Below are 10,132 nucleotides of genomic sequence, written 5' to 3' on the forward strand. Positions count from 1 at the left end.
TAAGATACGGTTACTAACGCTGCTCCCTATATTTTTAGAGTATGCAGTAGGATAAGGTAAGTAATACTGCTTCCTATATTTCAGAGTCTCCAGTAAGATAAGGTAACAAACACTGCTTCCTATATTTCAGTCTCCAGTAGGATAAAGTAATTAAGACTGCTTTCTATGTTTCAGAGTCTCCAGTAGGATAAGTAATTAACAATGATTCCTTTATTTCACTGTCCGGTAGGATAAGTTATTAATAATGCTTCCTATATTTCAGAGTGTCCTTTTAAGGTTGCCTTTGATTTAGTTATTAAAACTGCTTTCTTTATTACAGTTTGTTCTAGATAATTAGGTAATTAATGACGCTCCTGTTACTCGGATTGGCCAGGAGGATAATGTAATAAACACTGCATCCTATAATTCAGAATGTTCTGGAGGATTATGTAACTTAACATAACATTGAGAATGGAAATGGGGAATGTATCGGAGAGACAACAAACCGACCATAGAAAAAACAACAACGGAAGGTCACCAACGGTCTTCAATGTAACAAGAAATTCCCGAACACGGAGGTGTCGATCAGCTTGCCCCTAAACAAATATATACTAGTTATGTATATCACTGACTCCACTATCTATAGCCACACCTAAGGCATATGCTGCATCACGCTTATCGAGAAAGTAGCGGGCAGAATGTAACGTAAAAGGTAACGTATCGGACGCACCACTACAAGACTACATATAGCTTATGGTTTTTATACCTTAACGATATCAAGATGGTCAGCCGCAAGTCAAATTGCAACCATGTTATGTATGCACAGCGAACAAGCGTAAATCAGTGCCTGTCTTAGCTGTCTCAACGGTTGTATTATCAAACCACATCTCTTTACTTTTTAAGGATACAAATATAATATAATCTTACTAGTCGCAGATGAACATAAAACAAATAATAAAAAAAACCACTTACACTAGAATTATTTGTTGTGCTATATAGGGAAACAACAGCCCATTATATAAAGCTAAGATATTGGAAGAGGGCGACTGTTTATATATTCATTATAATTTTATCAAAGAAAGAAAGTTCATATGAATGCACGTTATGAGCCAGTAGCGGACACATGGCTATATCATTATATATAGGCAACGGTCTGATCAAGTACCTGTTTATAACTAGATAATATCAGTGATTGGGTGCTTCTTTAAAGTTTACCGTTTGAAATCAGGATATCATTCGAATTATTAACAGTAATAGACATATTAAATGTATCTATTATGTCCAAATTTAATTTTTTTTCATATAAAGTCTGTAGATTAAATAGGTTTTGATTTTGTGTTATTATTATCTTTCGGTAGATATAGTTGTACTTCAGTTAGTCAATTTTGGCTCTTATACATCCTGTCATTCTGGTATTATACTTTGCTACATTTGTGTATTTTTGTCTTTAATTTTTCTAATATGATTGGTATATATGCCATTTTGTGCTTCTTTGATGACTGATGTACCCATATTTTGACTATTTTTATTTATTGTGTCAATTTATTTAACGCATCAATGTAAATATAACGGAATTTGATGAGACTGGTTTAATCAACCATGTTTTACATTTGAAAATGTCTGTACCAAGTCAGGAATATGACAGTTATCCATTCGTTTTTGATGCGTTTTGTTATTTGATTTTGCCATGTTATTATGGACTTTCCGAACTGATTTTCCTCTAAGTTCAGTATTTTTTTATTTTACTTTTTATTATATATTTGCAGTGATTAAGATTATAACACAAACGAATGTTGACTGCTATACCACTAGATTTGACATTTTTACCTATTACGTCTGGTTTTTTTTTACAAACATCGTTGTCAATAGAATGAAATTTGATGCGACTGTCATACAATTGAGAGGTTTTGAAAGCTTTAAAATGAAGTCCAACCCACTATTTTCCCCCCTAAAATGTCCTGTATGAAGTTAAGAAAATGGTAATTGTTATCTTATAGTTCGTTTCTGTGTATGGTATATATTGTTGTTTAGTTTTTGTTGCACTTTATATTAGTGTTTCTATTGTTTCTTTGTTTTCCTCTTATAGTTGGTATGTTTCCATCGATTTTAGTTTGTAATCCGGATTTGTTTTTATCTCTATCGATTTATGACGTTCGAACAGCGGTATAGTACGGTTGCATTTATTAATCGACCATTTGCTACTTATGTAGTACCAAGTCAGCAATATGAAAGTTGTTATCAATTTGTTTGATGTGTTCTAGTTTTTAATTTTCCCATTTGATAACGAACTTTCCGTTTTGAATATAACTCGGAGTTTGTTTATATTTTTGTTATTTGTAATTCTTTTATTCATTTATCAAAGATATATTGCTTATAATCACTATATATAGTTTCATGTTTTGTTTTTTTTAAGTTTGAAAATTAATCAACATCAAGTTCACAATTCATTATTAATATTGAGAGAACATTTTCCCTCTGCTTTTAACTTATAGGGTTTTATTTTTACCATCCATGCTTTTTACATAGTTATATTAAATAAAGTTCCTCCTGTTGTATCCTGTAAAATTCAACTGATTTAACCCGGTTGATAATCTGTGGCCTTGTAACCAACGCAGTTTCAATACTAGGACATTACCAAAGACCATCTTTAGATTGCACTGTTATAAGCAAATATTCTTCCATCCAGAATGACGAATTCATACACTTTCCATTGGAGAAACATTTTGTTTGAAGGCAGTTTAGAACCTATTCTAGAAATAAACTGTAATTTCTATAAAAAAAATTGCGGCACCGGCAATCTCACAATGCATTTCAAAATGCTAGAGTTGTCCTTCTTGTCATACTAACAATAGTATATGATAACAAACAAAAATGTTCTAAAAAGGATATTTAATTATAATGCAGTTCAAGATAACTTCCAAACGAATAGTAATAACTATCTGGTAAAGAATGACAACAATATAACATTGAAATAGAACTCAAATAGAAATTTACACCTCAACATGTACAAATAGAATAATGACATTTTTGTTTTTCATACTGACTTTATCAGCAAGAATACCAAGAGAGCCATTATGCCTGTAATCGTCAGTTTTAGGGTTTCGGACTCACTGCACGGATACGTACTACTGTATATACTATAATGGTTTTTCTACCCATCGTTATCGTGAAAAGTCATTCGCTAGCCGCAATTTTAACCTTTTCGTTATGCGCAGTGAACAAGAGTAAGGTTCCACATTGTATCAAGAGGCTAACTTATGTGTCTCAACAGCTATATTGTAACATAGTTAGTGGATTAAATATATTTTATTATGTAATAACAAAGTCAAGAAAGATACTAAAGTTCAAATGTTCGAATGTTCACAAACTGTCTTTAAAGTTGAATTGTTCAAATGTTCAATAAATTGTCACACGGGCACATGATCGTATAGTGGTATAATTGTTCAGTCCTGATAGAATACGTTAGAATATAAAGCGCATGAGTTCTAGCCTACCCACGAGGGGGAAGACCTTGACGGAATCTCCGGTACCAATAGCTTGTACCAATCTGTCCTCTCAAGTCCAAAGCTGGATCTTATATAGTCCGGTTGTCCATAAACATTGGCTCATAGCTAATGAATGGCCGGTTACATATTAGTCTGAATGTTAGTCTATGGTTAATTGTCAAACTATGCAATTAACCCCTGAAGGATACATGTTATTTCACAGTGGACATGGTCATTTATTGGCTTCAGGCTATACATGGTATGTCTATAATATTTGACCAGATCCTTATTTAAAAGTGTCCAAAGCGTACATGATTGTCATTGAATTGTTTAATTCCCTTTTAATAAATTTCCTAATTAATACTCCTTGATAATTAATAATATGGAACACCATGCAATTGTGTAACATAATCCCTTCCCTCGCAATAAGAACGCAAGTTCGGAAAATACGATAATCCTTCTTCGTTTATGCTATTATGAATCCAGTAGTTCCTTGTTAAGTTTTTGGTAACCATCACCACATATATAGTTCATAAAATTCGGCAAGTCTAACATCTGAATATAATAAGTTCATTACATTCATCAAGTCAAATAGCTTGATATATTTACACATAGTTCATTCGAATCACAAGTTCAATATTTCGGTATACATAGTTCATGTTTTATTTCCGTCACCATCATAGTATGTTGTTCCTCAATATTTGGTAGTGTACAAGTGTCGGTCATCATCATCTCCATTACGTAGTATTTGACGCATCTAGCTGGTTGGTTCGTCCTTTTTAAGAGTCTGTTAACATCTTCATTGTGTTAAGTTTGGTCCTTGATCAATGGCGCAGAGGAAGACATCTCTCTGGAATCAGTAACATCTATTCTAACCAATTGCGAAGACACCATTTTTTTTTTCAATTGTTCGTGGCATTAGAACCAGAACTCACAATATTCTTTTTGGCTAACCAAGATATATTCTTAATTAATTAACAGTACAAACATATGGCTATTCCAATGAAGATCGCACCTAAACCCACTGATAAACTTATCTCACTTTGGAAAAACTAAAACTTGTTTACTCCCCCTTATTTCTTTTTTTTATTTATCATCTATCCGATTATTGATAGTTTGTTCACTCGCCTTGAGTTCGCAGGATTGTCCAAGCCTAACAATATTTTGCAAAACCAGTTCTCGATATAAATCAATACAATACGTTCTTTATTTATATCGAATTATCCGTTTAAACAAAAAATAAATAAAATCGGGAATCTGTCGCATACAACTTCTACAAGTTTAGAAATCCTACATAATAAAAACCAAAAAATATGTGTATTTACACAAGACGAAAAAAAAATCATTAATTTACAATAAAAAAAATTCAATTCGATCATGTTATATAACCCCTACACCTACATGATACTTATAAAAAAAAAAACATTTATGACTACTTATGAACAAAACACATCGTAAAGAATCTTTTTTCAACTCCTTAATTAATTATTTCCTTTTTTTTTTTTATCTTAATTTATAATAATAATCCTCCTGATTGCTTATGAAAATTTAAAGCTAGTCTTCCTTTTATATCTATTATATATTTCATTAACATTTTTGTCATTAGTTCTGAAGTTCATATGTCGCTCATTTTTTCTTTACAAAATCAGTCTACTGCAACAATACTAGTAAATCCCTAAGGGCAAACATATCCATGTTTTTCTTTAATGTGCTACTTTATGAAGATACTTCTCTTAATCTATTAACAATATGTAAATATGGCGTAATCTAACACCATAAACAACTTGCACCATTTAATAACTTAACATCACTTATGTTAATCATCCGAAGAAGGGGTTGGAATCTAAAATTATAGACTATTTGTTTTCTCTAAACAAATGTGCGTAAACACTACCCAACTGCGAAACCATCACCCAATGGCTCTAACACGCAAACAATGTATCCTCAAAGTACCCTTAACTTCATCTACCAAAGGTTCTAAATCAACTTTTATTTACACCGGTGCTCTACTTATTTTACGTAAAATACATATTTTCTAGAATAATTGAATGTATCTTCAAAAAACTAACTCATAATATGATCAAAACAAAAACCCAAAATACCTCCAAAAAATGATATTGTATCAAGACATATTTACTTGTTTTTTTTTACATATTACTCTCAACAAAAACTAGCTTCTTCAAACTTAAAAAAAAATATATTTTTTAAGAATCATATTATATAATTTATCCTATCTATTAAATAACAGCCGATAAAAATAACACTTAAAAAATAACCTTGTTCTCTAATAAAAAAAATGTGTATAATATTCATAGTTTTTTAATCGACCTATAATACCTTCAAATATACCTAATAAAAACAATTTGTTCCTACCACAACTCGTGACAAAACTTCTGATTTTAAGCATTTTAAAAATACGGCCTGACTCCCTTTAACATTAAAAACTTTACTGAATATGTGTGCCATCCCTTGAAAAGCCATTTCTATATGTTGTACTGACATAGAAATATCTTGATTGTCCATTAAGAAAAATTAAAGTAACTGAGTTCTTTTTTTTTTTTTTTTTTTTTTTTTTTTTTTGTAATGTGTTTATTGGCAAAGAACTTCATATATGCAATATAATTATAGTAAATAAGTTCATAGTAAATCAGCAAAATCGAGACGAGTACATAAAGTTGATATTTTGAATCCTTCTATAAACGTATATTGATATTATCAATAATTTTAAAAAGGAATAGAAAATCTAAATCTAAGGTAGCATGGATTGGGTAGATATTTTTATTATATGAGAGTTAGCTTATAAAATCATTCTATTAGTAGGAGCCAGGGGTTCCAGCAGGTGTACGCTCTTTGCAATGGTTTATTTTTATAAAATATTATTTTTTCAATGAACAAATTTTCTTTAAGGTATTTTTTTAAGGCTACACTATTTACTTGTCCACATTGCATTTTTGTTTTGTATATATAATATTTGGTTAATAGTATTATGAGATTTCTTATGTAGTTTTTTTCTGTTTTTTCTAATATCCCAAATAAGACAATATCAAAATTAAGTGGTAGTTCAATTTGGACTTTTGCAAATATCCATTTATTAAGTTCTTCCCAAACATCAAAAACTTTTGGACATATCCAGAATATGTGTTCAATAGTTTCTATTGAGTCTGAACAGAAAGTGCATTTATTGTTTTGTGAGATTTTAATTTTGTAGAGAAATTTATTTGTTCCCAAAATTCTGTGATTAATCCTGTATTGGAGCCACTGTAATTTTGAGTTTTTAGTAATGTAAAATGGAAGTCTGTATATTTTATTCCAAATAATATTATGTCTATTTAGGATTAAAGACCACATTTCCTGTGATGTGATATTGGTTATTTTTTTATTTAAAACATTATACATGTCTTTTGATCCTTTTGTAGATTTCATAAATATAGAAATAGTAGTTGGTATAATTGGCCCATAAGGCTTCATTAGCTGATTATTTTTAATATTAAGACTTTTCATATAGAAATAAACAGCTGACATTACTCCTTGAAATATAAGGAAGTTGGTATCAACATCATATGTTTTTTTAAATTCCTGCCAATTCATTAAATGTCCATCATTATCAATTAAATCATTTATTAGCCAGACACCCTTTTCAGTCCATTTTTTATACAGAGGGGTTTGATTACCAATTTTAATTTCTTTATTATTCCAAAGATTAGATGCGATAAAATCATATTCGTTCTTAATAGCTACTTTGGTTTGTAGTTCAGTCCAAGCATTAAAAACCTCCAGCCAAAAACGATTTTTAACTTGTGTTCTTGGACCTACCAAGAATAATTCATTTAATTCAATTTTTTCAGTACAAGTTAGTAATTTACAATAGTTATTAGTTTGTTTGATTATTCTTCTTATCCAAGTTAGTTTTAATCCTTTGATGTATTGTTTTAGATTTAACATGTTAAGTCCACCCAGTTCATATATTTGAGCAATTGTTTCCCTTTTAATTTTGTCTGGTTTACCATCCCAAATAAAATCAAATAATTTTTTTATGAATTGATTTAGTAATCCATTATTAAGATTTGGTAAAGTTAAAAATAGGTGATTGAGCTTTGAAATTATAAGACTTTTAATTATTGTAATTTTTCCAATTGGGGATAAGTATTTGTTAGACCAGCTTTTCATTGTTCTTTCTATCTCTTTAAATTTGGGTTCAAAATTTAGTGTTTCCATTTCTTGTAAGTCTACTGAATATTTAATACCCAAGAGCGTAAATCTGTTGGAACCCCACTCCAATCCCCACTTTACACACATTGTATCTTGGCTATATTTCTTTTTCCCAATCCAGACTACCTTTGTTTTCTCTAAATTCATCTTGAGACCAGACCATTCAGCATATAGTTCTAAAACACAAAGAGATGCATCTAAGGATTCTGGTGAACCATCTAAAATAAGTGTGGTGTCATCAGCATATTGTGATATCAAAAATTCAGAGTCTTCAATAGTAATACCTTTTATGTTTTCGTTTTTCCTAGTAAGTAATATTCCTAAAATTTCTGCACATAACAAGAAAATGTAAGGAGATAAAGGATCCCCTTGTCTGCAACCTCTTTCAATTGTAAAAAAATCTGATAGAAAATTATTCTGCGTTATTGGTGATTTAGTATTTATAAAAAAAGTTTTAACCCAATGTTTTATGGAATTTCCAAAGTTGAAAAAGTCAAGAACTTGTTCTATAAAAATCCAGGATATTGTATCAAAAGCTTTTTCGAAGTCAATGAGGAGGAGAATGCCGGGGATATCATTTTCTTCAGTGTAGTGTAGTAAATAATATATTAATCTGGTGTTTTCACCAATAAATCTACCAGGTATAAATCCGGTCTGATCATTTTTTATTAAAATTGTTAAAACTGACTTTATCCTTTCTGCAATGCAACTTGATGCTAATTTATATATATTATTTAAAAGACTGATTGGCCGCCAATTCTTCATGTATTGTTTTGGTTTGTCACCTTTTGGAATGCAAGTTATAATTCCTTGTTTTTGGGTAATAGACATTTCCCCTTGATTATAGCCATATTTGATTGATCTATGTATGAATTTACCTATATCAATCCAAAAAAATTTAAGAAATTCATTTGTATATCCATCTGATCCAGGGCTTTTCTCATTTTTCATTCTTTTAATTGCATCAGTCAATTCTATAAATGATATTTCCCCTTCTAACGACTCTTTCATATTTTCAGATAGTTTTGGTATATCTTTATGGGGTAAAGCATTATTCAGATTAATAGATTTTATAGTCTCATTTTTGGAATATAGATTTTTGTAATAATTTTTGGCTTCGTTTAGAATTTGTTTTTGGTTTTCAATTATATTTCCTGATTGATCAATTAATTTAGGAATTGTTTTATTGACATAATTTTTTGTCTCTAAATTTATGAAAAACTTTGACGGTTTCTCTCCTTCTTCTACCCATTGTGTTTTTGACCTTATGTATTGACCCCTCATTTTATTTTGTCTGATAATTCTAAGATCCGTTTTCTTTTTTTCTATCTGTTCCAAAATTTCATCTGTTTGGGTTATTTCTTCCAACTTGTTTATATCTTCAGCTAGCAAATGTTCTAATTTATTTGTTTTTTTCTTTTTAAATGAAGCATACGATATTGTTTTCCCCCTTATTTCAGTTAACAATGTTTCTAAAAATAATTGATCACTAATTGTGAACTCAATTTCACTAGAGTCTACTAAGTTTAGGTTTTCTCGATTATATACAAGAGAAGCATATTGTTCTTTAGTTTTATTTATTACCTCTTTTACAATATGGATATAATCTGGATCATATAAAAGAGAATTGTTAAATTTCCATAAACCCCTCCCAATTCTGAAGTTATTAAGTTTTATTTGTAAAATAATAGGCGAGTGATCTGATCTATAACTATTTTGTATCTTTAAGTCATGTACATTTGGATAAAAGCTCTGTGAAACTAAAAAAAAATCTAGTCTGGCCTGTTTTATAGGGTTTGGTTTCCTCCAAGTATATCTTTTACTTTCTGGATATAGTTCTCTAAATGGATCAGTTAAGTTGTAAATTTCCTTTATATCTAACACTTTTTCCTTAGCTTTTGGATTATTTATATTCAAGTAATTAAAAGTATCAAGGTCTTGATTTTGCACTAAGTTATAATCTCCTGTCACAATGACAGTATGATTATCAAATTCTTCAATTATTTCGCTAACTTTATCATAAAAATCAGGACTGTCACTATTTGGACCATATAATGTAATTAAAGTGATATTGTTATCTTCAATTTTAATATTCAATCCTAATAGATTTCCATTTTGATCTTTTTTGCTTTGTAAAATCTTATATTCAAAATTATTATTAAATAAAATGGCCACTCCTCTTTGATTTGAAGAAAAGGAACTAAAGACGCATTCTCCACCCCATTGATTCTTAACAAATTGTTCATCTTTTTCAGAAAAGTGTGTATCTTGAAGACAATACATGCTACAATCTTTTGCTCTTAGATAGTCTAAAACATCTCTTCGCTTTTCAATTGAATTAAGTCCTTGGCAGTTAACTGAGTTCTTACCTTTTATATTCCTTCGCGTTATTTTAGACAATCCAAGTCGATCGTGGTCAAACGGCATCAAAACGACTTATGTAACATAGTTAGTGGATT

The sequence above is a fragment of the Mytilus trossulus genome, chromosome 10 (genome assembly GCF_036588685.1).
Source record: "Mytilus trossulus isolate FHL-02 chromosome 10, PNRI_Mtr1.1.1.hap1, whole genome shotgun sequence".
Lineage (NCBI taxonomy): Eukaryota > Metazoa > Mollusca > Bivalvia > Mytilida > Mytilidae > Mytilus > Mytilus trossulus.